Genomic DNA, 19,521 nt, shown 5'->3' with positions numbered 1-19,521 from the left:
GAGGCACGCGTGGCGCTGCCGTCGCCGTGCGTCGACCGACCAGTTTACGAGCGGCACTCACTTTACGAGCGTGGAGCGGCGGCCAGTCAGTTTATGCGGCGCGGATAGGGGCTGCTGCGGAATTTCGGCCAACGACCGCTGCGGTTGCGCGTGACAGCGCCGAGAGCCTTTTTTTTTTGCGCAGTTCCTCCTAATGCGTTTGCCCGCAGCGCTGCTGCCGTAACATTATGCAGAATGTTTCGGCCACATCTCGATGTCACTGCGTCCAGCTTTCTAAACACTCAGCGCTTCGTGTCGAGGCCTCCATATGCGGAATTACTGGTCTTTTCCTCCTATTCTGAAGACGGTAACAGGTGAAATACCGTGCTTAAGTCTCGAACAGTATGATCTGAAACCTGCTTAACTTGTCTGACAGTTTGTGCATCTGATTATAAGGTGTGACCAGTGACCTCTGTCTCCAATTAGAAAACTGAAGTGTTTTTCTATTGTAATATTAATCTTTCGTCCTTGCGGTGTGCTTTAAATCTACGAGGACGTTCAGCAAGTAATGAAAAACTTGCATTCTCTCGGCCAATTTCGGCTGAAAAATGCGGAATTTGCTGTGGGACATTGTGGAATATCCCCGTTTCAGCTTCTATAGTTTCATCTAAGTGGCTGCGCTATACGTAGCCTTCTAAATGGCGTCTGTAACGGAGGTGAGTTCCAAACAGAGAACTGTCAGTGAGTTTCTTTTGGCGGTAAATCAGAGCATCGCAGACATTCATAGGCACTCGCAAAATGTCTGTGGAGACCTGGCAGTGTACAAAAACGCAGAAAGTCGTTTGGTGAGCCATCTGTCATCTTCGCAACAAGTTCGAACAAACCTGTCTGATATCCCACGTGCCAGCGAGCTGCAGACGTCTGTGACTCCTGCAATGTTGAAATGTGTGGACACTCTCATTGGATGTGATCGACAGATCACTATGAAACACCTCACTGCACAACTGGACAACACAATTTTCAGCCAGTTGGGGAGCTCACAGGTGTGTGCCCGCTGTGTTTCTCGCCACTTGAGAGGAGACCATAAACAGCAACGCACGACATTCTTTGCGGAACTGATGCGCGCTTTACGAGGTTGATTGTGACAACATTTATCGAAATTCGTAACATGCGTTGAAGCGTGGGTCCATTACTCACACCGGAGACAAAACAGCAATCCACGGAGTAGATCAACATGACCTCTCCTCCAAAGGTAATGTTCAAAGCTGCACCCTCAGCATCACGAGTCATAACGAAGGTCTTTTGGATTATACCGTTTGACGTCTTCCATCATGGAGGACTCAGAAGTGTATTGTGCTACACTCAGGAAATTGAAAAAGTGACTTCAGCTTGTTCGTCGCCTAAAAAACGTAAAGAACTTGTCCTTCTCCATGACAGCGCTAGGTGTCATACAAGTTTATGCACCCGACACGACCTCACAAAACTTCATTCGACTGTTTTTCCTCATCCGCCATACAGCCTTCATCTGGCATCATCAGCCTTCCGTCTCTTTGGCCGAATGAAAGATTCATTCCGAGGAAATGATGGGGGGGGGGGGGTTATTAATTCAAATGTGTGTGATGATGATGTTTGGTTTGTGGGGCGCTCAACTGCGTGGTTATCAGCGCCCGTACAATTACTCAATCTGTGCTCAGTCCAATTTCGCCACTTTCCTGGATGATGATGAAATGATGAGGACAACACAAACACCCAGTCATCTCGAGGGAGGTGAAAATCCCTGACCCCGCCGAGAATCGAACCCGGGAACCCGGGAATTCAAATGTGTGTGAAATCTTATGGAACTTAACTGCTAAGGTCATCAGTCCCTAAGCGTACACACTACTTAACCTAAATCATCCTAAGGACAAACACACACACCCATGCCCGAGGGACGACTCGAACCTCCGCCGGGACCAGTCACACAAGCCATGACTGCAGCTCCCTAGACCGCTCGGCTAATCCCGTGCGGCGGGGGGGGGGGGGGAGGTTATTGTTGCAGCAAGATGTTGGCTCCGACGTAGACCAGTAGACTGATTAAAACCAAAACTCCGCCCTAACCGGCCTTGGAAGGCCCAACGGTACCGACCGGCCGCCGTGTCATCCTCAGACCACATGCGTCACTGGATGCGGATATGGAGGGGCCGTATGACATTGTACGAGACCAGAGCCACTGCTTCTCAATCAAGTAGCTCCTCAGTTCGCCTCACATGGGCTGAGTGCACCCCTTTGCCAACAGCGCTCGGCAGACCGGATGGTCACCCATCAAAGAGCTAGCCCAGCCCGACAGCGTTTAACTTCGATGATCTGACGGGAAGCGGTGTTATCACTGCGGCAAGGCCGTTGGCTCCAGTAGACTGATACTATGCTGGCATTCAGGCCCTCCCAATAAGGCGGCCGTCACAATGAAGGTGGATTATGTTGCCAAATACGGTTTTGTAGCCGAAGGAGTGTTGAATACTGCAGTGTACTGGAATCCTGAACAGAACACAACTGTTATCAGATAAAATGTGTTGCACTACTTATTGAACGCCCCTCGTATGAAGCACGTTGCTGAACTTGTGCTGTGGGGCCCTGCCACAGAAAATTCTGTCTTCATCTTATAGCGATTTTCGAATCAAAAGCCTACTGCGCAGCAGTTGAGGCTGATTATGTAACTCCATAACACGTTATTGTGCAATTTCCGTTATAATTACTTGAAGAGACTAAAAAACAAAAGAGCTTTCATTCCGCACTTTCGCTTTGAAATTCTTCTTTTTTTTTATAGAATTAGGATTATCCCAAAGCAACTCACATTTAACTGCCCCATTCTTGCACGGTTAGCACAAGTATGTACAGCTAGACGACGTGTCTGGTGCATAAGTGATTTTATTTGCAGACTTCGGCGTGCTGTTATGATTAAAAGTCAGGGAACAACAGAAGGTAACTGAATTTCATCACTTTCACATAACTTAAATCATTTACGCAGCAAACGCCAGGAAATTTCCCAAGAGGGACATATGTAATCTTCCATATTTCATTGACATTTGTATTAGCTCCCTGCCAGTACAGGTAGTTCATGCTGCCCTGGCATGCAGTCAGATGCCATTTCCTTACGTCTACAGTATGTATGGATGATTCCAAGGATTTCTCCCATTCAGCGGGAGATGGCAATGGCATGGTTTTCACTGCAGCGAGAGGATTTAATAAGAAAAGGCCCTATTATAGCAATAACTCTACTTTGCTTTACATTGCCTCTTGTTCTCAGCTATGAGAACAGCCGACATGTCGTATTTGTGTATTGTACTACAAAGACAAATATATATCTCACGAAATGAGACATTGTCTGTCGACCACATGATGTAATGTTGACTAACAATTTACTGAACTTATCTTGGTACTAGTAATTAATAAGTCTATATGGAGGACGTGTTCTGCTGCTGACAATTTGTTTTGCTGAATATTTAGAACATAAAAATTAATAAAAAGGTCGACTGATTCACCAGAACCAAAGAACGTACAGAGTAATGTGTCATATTATTGGCGCCTATATACGGACTGCCTTTCGCGCTTCTCCATAAAGATTATATACTGCAAGATAAACTACTTCAGTAGAAGGTACAGAAACGGATTACATAAAATAGAAGACCAGATAATTAATAGGGATCTGAAAACAAAATTACAATGGAACTCACCTAAAGGTAACATACATTCCATAACCTAAAATTCAGTGATTTACGTTGTAGTAGGGGAAATGTACGGAAACCAAAAATCATGTCTTAAAAAATGTATGTGGGATGAAAAAGACGTTTACAGAGTGACATGGCACATCGGGTGTACAACAAGGATCTGTAATCACACAGATACCATGGATGGCAAAGGCCATCCGGAGCTACCAAATGGCGTTGCAGTTAGACAAATGTTAGTCACGTGCTACACATGGACTCCCACTGCAGGAGGCGCTTATGTTTTTTCCAGATGCTTCGAGACACGTCTGAGATCGAAGCTGCATTCAACGGCTTACCCTCTCAAAGACGTGTGGTGCATCTCGAAGACATGCTGCTACCGCGACAATCCTGCGTACCAGGTCCTCCAGCTGTGTAACGTATGTTTCAGATACTTCCACAGGAAAAAACCGATTGGAGCACATTGGGTGACCGTGGTGGCCATGCGCATGGCGCACCGCGACCAGTCCAGTGGCCGGAAAAGGTTGCCCTGTAGATGTGCCCTCACTTTTCTGCTGAAACGCACGGGGGAAGCGTCGTGATGAAATCGAATGCAGCGACGAATATGCATGAGAAAATAATTCAGCGCGTCCTGCGAAATTTCTCGAAGGTATCCGAGGTACGTGGACCATCAAATCGGCCCCGGAGACTGTACGGCCCAATTTAAGTCTCCGACAATGCAACCTCACAGGTGGCTTTTGCGTCCTGTGGCGTTTGCGACCCGCGGCTCCCATGTGATTAGTGATCTTTGTTGTATCTCTGATGTGCCGTGCCAGTTTCTGAACGTTTCTTTTTGAATCACCCTCTACATGCTAATCATACTGCAATCAAGGAATGGAAGTGGTTATAATGATAAGAGGCAGTACTCCATACAATTAAATTTAGACCTGAAAAATATGAAATACACCAAATAAACAGCTGGAACCAAAATGTGAAACTTAAGACATGACGGTAACTTGGCTCAGTGGCCTGCAGAGGCCACTTTTATCGATGTTGGCTCGTTTTTCCTTGCTGTTCAGTCCAGTCAGTATCTTGCTACAATTGTGCCTCGAGGAAATCGCCTTACACGTCCACCAAATCAGACCAACAGGCCAGAAGGAAACATCCAGCCGTCTTTCCCGCGTCCCACAGACCTCGCACGTTGACACCATATATTCGTCAAGAAAACAAATCATTTTCTGGGAGCTAAAAAAATGCTTCAAATGGCTCTGAGCACTATGGGACTTAACATCGGAGGTCATCAGTCCCCTAGAACTTAGAACTACTCAAACCTAACTAACCTAAGGACATCACACTCATCCATGCCCGAGGCAGGATTCGAACCTGCGATCGTAGCGGTCACGCGGTTCCAGACTGAAGCGCCTAGAACCGCACGGCCACACCGGCCGGCTTCTGGGAGCTACCTCAGTTGTTATGTATACAATCTACAACAGTAGTGATTTATGTACAAGATGTCAACAACAGTAAAACTAAACTTCCCACGGTCGTAGTTCAGAATCATGTACAATTTTTTAAAGGATATGGTATTCGCCGTTGACTGTAGAAATAATTTCGGCCTTTGGGCCATTTTCAAGTGGAACCGCCAAAGATTTTGCTGCAGCACACGTCAGACGTTAAAATCTTCCGACAAGTATACGCGTCATAGGCAACATTGGCTTTTTCACTGTAGACTTAGTAATATCAGATTTACAGAGCTTCGCACTCGTCTGATGTTACAGTGTTTCTACGGTGAAAAGGTCTGTTATTGTCGATGACGTGTATACATGTTGGAGGATTTTTAAATTCTGACATGTGCTGCAGCAAAATAGCCCAAGCTGTCCTCTGAACTAAACATTTCGTAGTGAGCGATTACAACACACATTTTCTCCATCTCCTAATGCGAACAGCTCCTTCTGTTCATACAATTGTACTAAGTAGCATGAAAACTGCACCATTCGCAGAATCGATTCCACAAAAATATTTAGTTCTTTCGTTGTCCCTATCAGAGGATGTCCAGCCACAACACATGGGGCCCTTCATTCCCTCGCCTGACTACTATTCTTTTCCTGCACTCTATTTAAATTAACCTTATTATCTTGCAACTATGTAGCCGATAACACATGAGTGTGAATTCTGCCTGTGCAGCAGTGTCGTCCAACCCCTGTACCACATCCTTCTTTGCTCGTGCCTTACTTCACACTTTCCAATCAGTCAACCAGTTTATATGTTGAATAACCGTAGGCCTATCTACAATATCTTCAACTGTGCACAGCAGGGCGCCTCACACGTGGAATGGCTCTGTACTGAACAAAAAATATAAGTCGAGCATTGTATATATACTGCTAAGTGAGCATTGTCGTACGCAACTTGAACATCTGTACAAATTTTTCTGCAAGTCCATTATCTACTGGATGAAATGGTGCGGTTTTATGTTGTGAAATGCCATTTATTTCGGAAAAAAGTTTGAGCTCTTGAGAAGAAAACTTAATGCCTTTGTCAGCAACTATTTTTCTCAGTATTCCTTCAATGAAGAGAGACCCTAACAAAACTACTATTTTTTTCGTAGAAGTAATGGATGACATAAGCAGCGCAAAAGAAAATTTTGAAAATGTGTCAATAAAAAAAAGTTGTCTTAAAGTATAAAGAGCAATAATCTTCTTCAAATCAAATTCAAAATTAGCTAGCCAGTGCCTTCCTAAAATTCGTACGGCGTTATCAATGCGTGAACACTGACCACGGTTCAAGTGGCTCTGGCCTTGCGAAATGTTTGTATTTTTCACAGAGGCATTTAACCAGCATCACTTCTATGCCTTTATCTACATTTTTCCTGCAGCATTGCTGTCTGGCAGTGTGTTTGATACGTACTATGCCCCAGTGCACCGCCGTAGCATTCCAAGTACTTTGGAGTTAAGCACGTCTGCAACTGCCACTCGTGTTTCTCCTGATTCTAAACGTACAAGGATAACACCTTTGTGAACTGCGAGAGCATGTCTCAGGTGTTGGTAAGACTTAATTTAAGGCTGAGTAAGCACTTTTTATAAACAGGACACACTGTCCCAATGTACTTACATGAAATTTGATCCTTTGGCACAAGCTTCGCAATTAAATTAAAATTTGATGGAAAATTTTCCACATGGTCTTGACTAGTTAGGTCTAATGAAGAACATACAAGACTCAAAAATTTTTCTGCCGTACTCGTAGTTGCATGAAAGAATATTTGTGTTCCACGTTGTGCCATGCACCAGAAAATTGTTTCTAGATGGTAAAAAGAACAGTCTTATTTGGTCCAAAGGTAGCCACCAAAAAATTTTGGTTCATAAGGAGAATGAATTTAGGGCCGTAATTCATGACACTTTCTAACAAAGAAAATAATCGCAAGAGCGTCTTTCCCAATCTGACCGTTGGCTCTCTGAGCAACCATCAGTACCTTTGACGCGAGTAATGTTGGCAATTCAAAACCATGTTGCTGATGCAACATAACAACGCCGACTCTAATATGACGCATTACCTGAACTTGTTTACATTTTTTATGGTCGTATGACAGAACACATTTAGCTTCAAGTGAACTTTTATTTAATTTGTTGCATGCATGTTGCCATTCACTGTCCCACTTCCATATAGGGACTTTTCTTAATAATTTTTGGCGTGATTCACTTATGGATGCTGCATGTGAGAGGAACTGTCTGCTTTAATTTATTTTTCATAATACAGCACATAATTGCTTGTCTTTGGGAGACAGGTGATCTTAAATTCCTCCCATAAGAAGCAGCTTCGTCTGACGCAGTGTGCAGACAAAATTTGTCATAAGCACTAGGAGCTGGAAGAAGATGTGTCTTTCTTTATTACTTTCTATAGGAGTCCTGTCACAGACACCTACTGTCGTGAGGAGAGAGCCGGGTAAGATGTCATGGTGAGGTCCTAGATACGGTCGAGAGCGCCAAGAAAACATTATAGGCAATAACACATTTATTAAGCAATAAAACAGAACTGCTTCGCAAGGCACAATGCCACAGTCAGGCCAGCAATGCGGAAGCCTAGTCAGCAGGGTGAGGCCGCCATGCACTCAACTTGAAGTTTTCGCAGTGTAGTGAGACGTCGAGTGGCATCGGTTACGTCACCCAATGGCCGTAGACCCACGGACGCCAGTGGCTTCCAGCTCTGTGTATCGTCTCCAAAATGCTCTCGTTGACGGGGAAAGTTTGCACGCAGGAGACACGCCCCCCCGGTCCTCCCCCGTTTAGGGGACAAGAGCCAGCACCATCAATGTCTGCCACAGGAACAGGATGAGCAGGAGCAGTAGCTCCACCCTCTCAAAGACGGATGACAGACTGAATCCTGGTCATGCAGATTAAGCCTCCAGTAGGCTTTTACGGACATTGCAGTCTCTGCACTTCATCATCATTGACTGGGAAACTGGCATAGCAGCTGATGCCTTCATAGACAATAACCTCGGTCTGCCGAGGGAAACCACCCAAACCCTCTAGTCTCTCTGGATGTCACTGCCATGCCCATCGCTGCAGAGTGCACAGAAAGCGCCATCATAAATACCCCATCCTTCTTAACAATTATCTCAGTTGCTGAGTGCTGCCCAGTGCGTAGTCAGTCCTTGTCTTAGTTACAGCCATCCAAGAAAATTTATTGCCTTCTGAGAATTTAGAATTGTGAATGTTGCCAGTTTGGCAAATTTCTTGTATGCAACGTATATAATAATTCGACTGTAGACTGGTACTTGTCAGTCACTGGAGGTAAATAATAATAATAATAATAACTCGGATCTTACCAGTAGAAAGCCTGGGGCACCTTGGGCAGCAAAGAAGGAAAAGGAGGAGTAACAAACTCGTTAAAAAACCTGGGTCAATCTGGCTCCAGATGGTAGTACCCTGTGAGGGCCCGTGCCTAGGCTTACAGGTGAAACACACCCAATAATCTCGAAGGCGGAAGAGAAGGTCTGATTTAATTCCAAATAGTGAAGAGAAATGAAGAGCCTAGTAGAGTGAAACGCGAACAAGAAATCAAATTTCGGACTAATAGTCTAATCTTTCCTTGGAATTCAATTACTTACTTTGTATTTAATAAAATTTCAATTGCAGTATGGAAAGTGCGCAGAATGAACGCACTACCACAAATGGTAACTCGAGAGGAAAATCCACCATTGCATCAAGCAATGCATTGCGACTAAGGTGTCTGGAGGGCCCTAACAACTGCAATCAGATGGTTAAATCGCAGCAGCCTTAGAATCCTTCTAAAATAAAATTCAGAGAGAAGTTATTCTTTCTAGGCACTTTAAATGTAAATTCTCTATTCGAGAGTGGTAAAGAAAAAGAACTAGAAATACATTAGAGAAAAACTAAATTCAGTATGTAGCAGTTCAAGAAACTAGGTTCCTATACGGAAACGTAGTAGGTATTTGTAGCTAAAGAATCTTCAAAAGCAAACCAGCTATCAAAATCATGGATCAAATCCTATTACTGCGTACAGCTTTCTATGTTAATAAAAATGTAATAGGAAATGTTACAGGATTTAAATCTACCTCAGAGATAATATCTCTCCTATCAGTTAAATGCAAAAACAAGGTATATGCACCTTTTAATTGCCATGTACCAATAAATAAAGACATCAGGAAAAATCCAAAAAAGCAGAGGAATTCTGGGATGTTGTATAAACTGAAATGTCTAAAACTCTAAAGATGAGCACCACATTACTACTAGGTGACTTCAGTGCACAAATATGCGGAGAAAAGAAATTTACAAATGTAGTAGGACACTATCTAGATCACTGAAGAACCAAACCAAATCGTAAGAGATTAACTAGTTTGTGTCAAAGCTCTCACCTGAATTTAATGTCAACCTTCCTCAAGAATCTTCAAAGAAAAGCTTAAATGTCGATATCTCCCAACCCAATACTAGGAGAGTTTTAGTTGGATCATGTGACAATTTCGCAAAAAAAGTATAATGGAAAATATGAACATGAAAGTAGTAAGGAATGGTGAATTTGATTCTGATCATTACCTTAAAGTCAAACTCGTACCTAATAAAGAACAAAGAAAGGCGCTAAGTTTAATAAAATATAATACGTAATTTACTATAGCAAAGTTTAATAAAGTATAATACGTAATTTACTATAGCAAAAGAATCAATTGAAAACCGTCCAGTCGAAATTACAGTTTTTAAACATGGCAACTGACAAGAAATATCCAAAGCAATAAATAATGCAACACAGAAAACATCTGGGCCAATAAAAAAGTAAAACGAAAATATGGTGGTATGCAACTATCGAAGAAGCCACAGCAAAGAGGAGTAAAAAATGAGAAAAATGGAAATGCTCAAATAAAATTGAAGATTATGATAAATTTAAACAACAAAGAAAGGAAACAGCCAGATTAATCAGAAATACCAAACGAGCCTTTGAAAAAGAGACACTTTTGGAAGTAGACAAAAGTTTTGCTTAAAATAATACTCGTTACCTTTATGAAAATTTTAAGAACAAATTAAAGGAGTACCACGCTACAAATGTCTGTTTCAAAAATCAAAACGGCAGAATTGTGTTAAGCAATATTGGAAATTGTGAAATACTAGTAAGATATTTACATCATCTTCTCAACTCTCCTGAACCAAGTCATAAATTGGAATAGTCAGATATTAATGAAAATTTGGAAGAAGATTTACCCCCCAACTAAACTGAACAAGTAATTGAGACCCTCAAAAACAACAAAATTAGTGGAGAAGATTCTGTGACAGTTAAACTTTTGAAGTGGTCCTTGCCAAATATAGCAAAGGAGCTAAATTTGAAGAAATCTGAAAAACAGAAAAACAGAATTAATCCCAGAGTAATGGAAAGTTGTATTGCTTCATCCTCTCCACACAAACGGTATTAAAACTAAACTTAACCTCGCCCGAATAGTCCATGACGGCCTAACGCTAACGACCGACCGCCGTCTCATCCACAGCCCAAAGGCATCACTCGATGCGGATCTGGGGGGAGGGGAGGGGGGCATTTTGTCAGTTAACGAGACCGGAGTCGCTACTTCTCAATCAAGTAGCTCCTCAGTCTGCCTCACAAGGGCTGAGTGCACCCCACTTGCCAACGGCCCTCGGCAGACCGGATGGTCACCAACGCAAGTTTTAGCCCAGCCCGACAGTGCTTAACTTCGGTGATCTGACGTGAATCGGTGCTACCACTACCTCAAGGCCGTTGGCAAAAAGGTAATAACAGGATGTAAGTAACTACAGAGGAATCTCTTTACTGCCAGTGTCGTATACAGAACTTTCTAAGGTAATAAGCAGAATGTAAATAACTACAGAAGAATCTCTTTACTGCCAGTATCGTATAAAGTACTTTCTAAGATTTTATTAAGCATAATACAGACAACACTAAACAGTCGTTTAGATGAATATCAAGCTGGTTTTAGGAAAGGAAGGTCATCTTCAGAACAAATATTTACTTTTTGATCAGTAATTCGCCACAGATTACTTAAGTCAAAGGACATTGTAGTCAAGTTTGTGCATTTCAAAAAGGTTTTTGGTTCTGTTGAGAGACAAGCTATAGATAAAATAACTCGAGAATTTGCCGAAAGTCTAAACTGGCAAATGTAATCCATGAAACACTTACAGATACAATCTGCAAAGTAAAATTTATAGGAGAAATTTCGCAGCCTTTCAAAATAAAACCAGGTGTAAGTCAATGTGACGGCCTCTCCCCAGTTCTTTTTAAGGATACAGGATACTCTTATAAATGGTGGAAAAATCGAATTTTTGTGCCTTTATTAAATTCCATAGTCTTTCCTGATTACGTTGATATATACATTATAGGGGTTCAAATGAAAAATGGCGTATATGTACCAAATTCTAAAGTTACAGTCATGTATGCCTCCACGCCCCGTTTATTTCTGTTACAGAAACCAGTATCATGTCGAAAAGAACAGTGAACTCTCTCTTTCCAACGATTACACGTATGATACGTTGAATATGTTCCTAACAGTGGAGGTTTAAGTGCTAGGTACGTTTGTGGAAGTACATATCCTTTAGGGTACAATAAATACTAATTATGACACACATCAAGAAATTTAATAAAAGGAAATTCTGTGGTAACCAGGTCACAAGCAAAGCAAGTCACACTGTTGAACGTAACCTATGTATCAGTTCTTTAGGGAAGAAACTCCCACACAGCGCGCCTCCTGGTGACTTATTTTTGTGTTAATAATGACGCTGTTTGTAGTGGATTTGGTGTTGTTGATGTGGGCACCTTATCTTCTTTGATAAAAATAAGTGGCGAAATGTAAACAATGTGATGGTTTAGGCTGTCTGGAAATAACAATTATGGACTGGTCTTTAGATGAACTGCACCTTTGAATGATGTTACAGCAATGAGAAAAGCTGTATGGGCCACCTACTTTCATAAGTTATCTACAGATGGCCACCCTGTTCATGGACTTTGCCCTAAAGGAGCAGATTCTTGCTGTGGTTAGCAAAAAGAAAATAAAATGGTCAGGTATACCATCATAATCATGCTCTTCCTGCACCTGTTATTATTGAAATTAAAATAATTTTTAAAGACTTGAGTGACCCTGATTTGCTTAGTAAATCTGTTCATGGGGGCAATCAGAATACAAACGAAAGTTTCAACAAAAGATTACCCAGTAAAGTTTTTGAAGGACTAAATACAATAAAAGTCGCAGTGATATGTTTCAATGATGGAGTGTTAGGAAGGTTTGAAGTCTTAAGAAATTTAGCCATAAAATGTGGGGGTAATATGGAAGATCAATTGCTTGTGTGTGACGGACAACTGGTGCATGATGCTGAAAGATTCGCTCTTCAAGCTACCAAAGAAGGAAAAAGTGCTAAAAGGAATGCCGAGAGGAAGCTTGAATATGAAGAAATGCTACAGAATGAAGACTATGTTTCAGGAATGTTCTGAGGTACAGTTTAATTCGACTCATATCTTCATTCGCAATTCCTCGCAAGTTTGTATATTTCAGAATTCAGGTACAAATATTTCCTAAAGTTTATAAAGCATTGCTCTAATTTTTTTATCTAACTTGCAATAGTTCACCCCTATGTAGTAGACCTAAGCTTTATTGCAGAATCAACTAAATTATAGAAAAAATGACATATTTATTAGGAACAATATTGTAAAAATTAAAATCCGAATCCTGCCTCGGGCGTGGATGTGTGTGATGTCCTTAGGTTAGTTAGGTTTGATTAGTTTTAAGTTCTAGGCGACTGATGACCTCAGAAGTTAAGTCGCATAGTGCTCAGAGCCATTTGAACCATTTTGTAAAAATTAAAATGTAAGATGTGATATTTTTTATCCTTGTAATACACATAAAAGGTGGAATTAAATAGTTCTAGCACCTCAGCCATCATGTCATGCATATCTGTTTAAAATTTGGTCTCCTTCTAATGTAGAACATCGGATTAAATGTTACCTCAATTTGATGAATCATTTTCGAAAAAAGTACATCAATTTCTTTCGTAATTTTTTTAATAACCCTAAGCAGGACCAAATATTTTCAAAATACTTATAATTTGTTTATAAAATGTACTGCATTGCCTGATATCAACGAAAAATCTGTAAAACATATACATTATAAACAGTGCCTGAAAGTAATAGGTGTTGATTTTTATATAATATTGATCTGGAAAAGTACCCTGTATCCTTAACAGTGTGTTAGAGAAGATACTGAGAATCTGGACGAAACACTTATTGAACTTATTGAACCCAGCATCTCGCCTATAAGGTTGGGAAGAGAAAGCAAAAAGATTGAAATCAACTGTGTTGCATTTACAGATGATTTTGCTATACGTTCCGAAAATGTGGCATCTTCTCCAGGGAGAAATAGCGAACAAAACTCGTTTAAGCATTTCTGTTGAAAAAATGCTCTAATACTCCTGAAAACAGGTATTGGCCAAATAGAGAGGGTAAAAATTTCAAATATCTAGGGGGGCCAATCCAAGAAAATGCTTTGGAAAAATCTACAACAGAGGGAAGATTGCATGGAATGGGGAGAACATATGGTATCACCAAAGTCGCCTACAAAGTGGCTACCGAAAAATGCAAAAATAAGGCATTGCAACACAGTAGTGAAACCAGAATGCCTACATGCAAGCGAATTCCTGACATATACTATAATTTACATAAATTAGAAGTACTAAAAAGATGGAATTATAAGGAAAATACTAGGACCACAAAACACAGTAGAGGGTTGTAAATTACGAAGTACTGCTGAAATATACCGAAATATAGAAAATATTTCAAATGTAATGAGAAAAAGAAGGCTAATTTTTTTGGGCTTTATTTCGAATGTAATACAGTAGATTAACTAAAGAGATTTTCAAATATTTGTGGGGTAGGAAGTCCACAACAGTCTGGATCAACGGATTTAGAAAGAAACAATATTTATTTATTTAATCGTATGGATAGGGCCCCCCGACGGTCAGGCCGTTCGCCGGGTGCCTGTCTTTGAATTTGACGCCACTTCGGCGACCTGCAGTCGATGAGGATGATAGCATGATGATGAGGACAGCACAACACCCAGTCCCTGGGAGGAGAAAATTCCCCGACCCAGCCGGTAATCGAACCCGGGCACGCTATGTCTAAAACCGATGGCGTTAATTCGCTAGCGATTCCGTAGAGGGCTCCAGACGTCTCTTGTCAGCAGTCTTAAATGGACAGAACTGCCTTGGTACTGAAAGGCAAGCAACTTGTATCACGCAGATACAGCGGAAATTGCTCTCGGAGGAAACTTGTAAAGTTTTGATTTGAGCCTTTGAAATAAAATTTTTTACACAAATTCCCTAAAATTTCCTTCACTGGCTGCCGCCTTGTACAAATGAAGAACTAACTCTATATTGATAGATATTCAGCGATCACAGGCCCTGCAGGCCACGCGCGGCGTCCAAAAACTGCCTCCACTCCTTTCTACACTCCTGGAAATGGAAAAAAGAACACATTGACACCGGTGTGTCAGACCCACCATACTTGCTCCGGACACTGCGAGAGGGCTGTACAAGCAATGATCACACGCACGGCACAGCGGACACACCAGGAACCGCGGTGTTGGCCGTCGAATGGCGCTAGCTGCGCAGCATTTGTGCACCGCCGCCGTCAGTGTCAGCCAGTTTGCCGTGGCATACGGAGCTCCATCGCAGTCTTTAACACTGGTAGCATGCCGCGACAGCTTGCACGTGAACCGTATGGGCAGTTGACGGACTTTGAGCGAGGGCGTATAGTGGGCATGCGGGAGGCCGGGTGGACGTACCGCCGAATTGCTCAACACGTGGGGCGTGAGGTCTCCACAGTACATCGATGTTGTCGCCAGTGGTCGGCGGAAGGTGCACGTGCCCGTCGACCTGGGACCGGACCGCAGCGACGCACGGATGCACGCCAAGACCGTAGGATCCTACGCAGTGCCGTAGGGGACCGCACCGCCACTTCCCAGCAAATTAGAGACACTGTTGCTCCTGGGGTATCGGCGAGGACCATTCGCAACCGTCTCCATGAAGCTGGGCTACGGTCCCGCACACCGTTAGGCCGTCTTCCGCTCACGCCCCAACATCGTGCAGCCCGCCTCCAGTGGTGTCGCGACAGGCGTGAATGGAGGGACGAATGGAGACGTGTCGTCATCAGCGATGAGAGTCGCTTCTGCCTTGGTGCCAATGATGGTCGTATGCGTGTTTGGCGGGACTGCATACGACCGAGGCACACAGGGCCAACACCCGGCATCATGGTGAGGGGAGCGATCTCCTACACTGGCCGTACACCACTGGTGATCGTCGAGGGGACACTGAATAGTGCACGGTACATCCAAACCGTCATCGAACCCATCGTTCTACCATTCCTAGACCGGCAAGGGAACTTGCTGTTCCAACAGGACAATGCACGTCCGCATGTATCCCGTGCCACCCAACGTGCTCTAGAAGGTGTAAGTCAACTACCCTGGCCAGCAAGATCTCCGGATCTGTGCCCCATTGAGCATGTTTGGGACTGGATGAAGCGTCGTCTCACGCGGTCTGCACGTCCAGCACGAACGCTGGTCCAACTGAGGCGCCAGGTGGAAATGGCATGGCAAGCCGTTCCACAGGACTACATCCAGCATCTCTACGATCGTCTCCATGGGAGAATAGCAGCCTCCATTGCTGCGAAAGGTGGATATACATTGTACTAGTGCCGACATTGTGCATGCTGTGTTGCCTGTGTCTATGTGCCTGTGGTTCTGTCAGTGTGATCATGTGATGTATCTGACCCCAGGAATGTGTCAATAAAGTTTCCCCTTCCTGGGACAATGAATTCACGGTGTTCTTATTTCAATTTCCAGGAGTGTATTTTGTGCCCGGTTCCTCCAGGTGTTTTCAATTCCCAGGGCTGCAAGGTCCTTCACCAGGCCGTCCATACAGCGTTGCCTTGATCGTCAAATGGGGCGTTTGGTGTTTGGTTTCTCTAGCGACATCTTCATCTGTCTTCGATCTGGCACACGGGCTACATGACCCACCCATTGTATTCTTTTGCTCTTTATCTTCTGTAGGATAGTTGGTAGTCGCTTCAGAAGGTAGATTTCCTCGTTTTTCCTCCTCCTATATTCTCCGTTATTTAAAAGTGGTCCCCATATCTTCGTCATGGCTCTTCCTTCAAATATTAACAATTTTTCCTTTTCTTCATTCTACACTACTGGCCATTAAAATTGCTTCACCCAGTAGAAATGCAGATGACAAACGGGTATTCATTGAACAAATATATTATACTAGAACTGACATGTGATTGCATTTTCACTCAATTTGGGTGCATAGATCCTGAGAAATCAGTAGCCAGAACAACCACCTCTGGCCGTAATAACGGCCTTGATACGCCTGAGCATTGAGTCAAACAGAGCGTGGATGGCGTGTACAGGTACAGCTGCCCACGCAGCTTCAACACGATACCACAGCTCATCAAGAGTAGTGACTGGCGTATTGTGACGAGCCAGTTGCTCGGCCACCGTTGACCACACGTTTTCAACTGATGAGAAATCTGGAGAATGTGCTGGCCAGGGCAGCAGTCGAACATTTTCTGTATCCAGAAAGGCCCATACAGGACCTGCAATATGCGGTCGTGCATTATCCTGCTGAAATGTAGGATTTCGCAGGGATCGAATGAAGGGTAGAGCCACGGGTCGTAAAACATCTGTTCAAAGTGCCGTCAATGCGAACCAGACGTAATCGAGACGTGTAACCAACGGCACCCCATACCATCACGCCAGGTGATACGCCAGTATTGCGATGACGAATACACGCTTCCAATGTGCGTTCACCTCGATGTCGCCAAACACGGATGCGAACATCGTGATGCTGTAAACAGAACCTGGATTAATCCGAAAAAATAACGTTTTTTCCATTCGTGCACCCACGTTCGGCGTCGAGTACACTATCACAGGTGCTCCTGTTTGTGATGCAGCGTCAAGGGAAACCGCAGCCATGGTCTACGAGCTGATAGTCCAAGCTGTTGGAAACGTCGTCGAACTGTTGGTGCAGATGGTTGTTGTCTTGCAAACGTCCCCATCTGTTGACTCTGGGATCGAGACGTGGCTGCACGATCCGTTGCAGCCATGCGGATAAGATGCCTGTCATATCGACTGCTAGTGATACGAGGCCGTTGAGATCCAGCACGGCGTTCCGTATTTACCCTCCTGAACCCACCGATTCCATATTCTGCTAACAGTCATTGGATCTCGACCAACGCGAACAGCACTGTCGCGACACGATAAACCGCAATCGCGATAGGCTACAATCCGACCTTTATGAAAGTCGCAAACGTGATGGTACGCATTTCTCCTCCTTACACGAGGCATCACAACAACGTTTCACCAGGCAACGCCGGTCAACTGCTGTTTGTGTATGAGAAATCGGTTGGAAACTTTCCTCGTGTCAGCACGCTGTAGGTGTCGCCACCGGCGCCAACCTTGTGTGAATGCCCTGAAAAGCTAATCATTTGCATATCACAGCATCTTCTTCCTGTTGGTTAAATTTCGCACCTGTAGCACGTCATCTTCGTTGTGTAGCAATTTTAATGGACAGTAGTGTAATTCTATATAAGAAATTCTATATAAGAAATTTTGTTCTATCGAGTTGTTAACAAGTAGTGATTGTATCACTGACCAGCGTCGTTACTAACTCCATCGCGGCTTGACCTGTTGATTTAAAGTGGAGGCCGGCTGCGATTTGTGTCGTGCTCAGCGTCGAAGCAGCAACATTGAAACCCGAACACGAGGAGACCGATCCAGTACACTGGAATTCCACGATGGCGGTCCTCAGCGGGGAGCAACGATACTGATGGCCTGTCTGGGCGTAAGAGTCGCATCTATTGGCGTTCCTGCTGTCGGCAACCGGAGTTCCAATTACGTCGGCAATTAGTTTTCTGGAAGCCGTCGTTTACTTTCAAAGTTCGGTGCTCGCTGTTTTAAAACTGCAGGCCCAGCGTTAGCGGAACGACTCAGCGGAATCCACTGAAATAGCAAAACATCTGCGTAAGTGTTCCAGAAGCCATTGATGCCTGTCTTTGTCTGGTGGAGCGAAATGTTACGTTTTACACGTTTTTCTTCTTGTCACGGATGTTGGACAACAATAACGAGTGTCCACACGATTTGGCATAATGGCATCACTTTACACCACGCAATCGTACCCCGGCTTGTACAAGTCGGCCTTAAAGCTTGTTTTCCGTATTGTGTTATTCCTAAAGCCGATCTGCCACCGATTACACGCTATTGTCTTATATTATTACTTATTACATGGGCATCAGAGACATTTATATGATAGTTTATCTTCGTCACACCTCGTTCCGTCTGTCTTGGTAAACCACAATTGGGTCACCTTGTAATAAAAAATAATTTTATATGTAAAGATAAGGTATCTCAAAGTCATTGCATTAACTTCTGTATTCACAAAATAAATAGTTGTTCAACGGATACCGTTCCATATCACAGTGGTAAACTATGACCATCAGACCAAAGGGAGGGGGAGACGAGTTTTTGCGTTATGACCGACAATTATCTAACTACCCCCTCTGTGCTCTTATCCCTATCTGAGATAATTTACCTTCTTTTTAATATTTTTTTAAACATTCTATTATTCTTTTCTTACTTCTATCGTTGGCCATGAGACGGAGGTTTCCCAATTCTGAAAACTGCTGTCGTGAATCCAAACGTAGATTTAACATGTTTATTGATAAAACAGATTTTTCTCATATTCACAAAAATAATTTAGACACAATTTTTGCACAAATATCCACAATAAAACAATTTGCTAAGTCCCAACCTGGACTTTAATTGGTGTCCTAAACTAAATTTACTTGTGTCACACTGTTGGGACGCGGTGGACATGAATGGCAGAAAAATAATAAAAATTCCATCATCATTCTTCGCACATTACTATCCAGAGCACTATTTTTACTACTCACTACCTTTTAAACACTACTGAGTGTCAGAGTAAACAAATGACAGTACCAGATGCTGGCACTGTAGCACCTAGTAGGATTGAGCTTCGCACATTCTTTAAAAAATGATAGAAGTTATTTTAGCTAATTTATTTAAATGCCGTACTGAAACTTCACTACTGTGGCATAAGATCATTAAAAAGATTCAACACAACCTATCACATTCGCAACTCATAACTGAACACCAACTTTAATCTGAAAATAATCAAATATACTCGGCATTTGTATTTCTCTCGTAAAGCTTATAACTGTTCAGTAGAGGTGAAACGAGTTACCATAGGTTTGGAATAATCTTCATCTATCTGACTAATAATACAGTCCCTAAACAGAATCGTAATTTTTGAAGAAAAATCAGAAATGCGCA

The sequence above is a fragment of the Schistocerca cancellata genome, chromosome 6 (assembly GCF_023864275.1).
Source record: "Schistocerca cancellata isolate TAMUIC-IGC-003103 chromosome 6, iqSchCanc2.1, whole genome shotgun sequence".
Taxonomy (NCBI): domain Eukaryota; kingdom Metazoa; phylum Arthropoda; class Insecta; order Orthoptera; family Acrididae; genus Schistocerca; species Schistocerca cancellata.
This window is presented reverse-complemented; position numbering follows the sequence as displayed.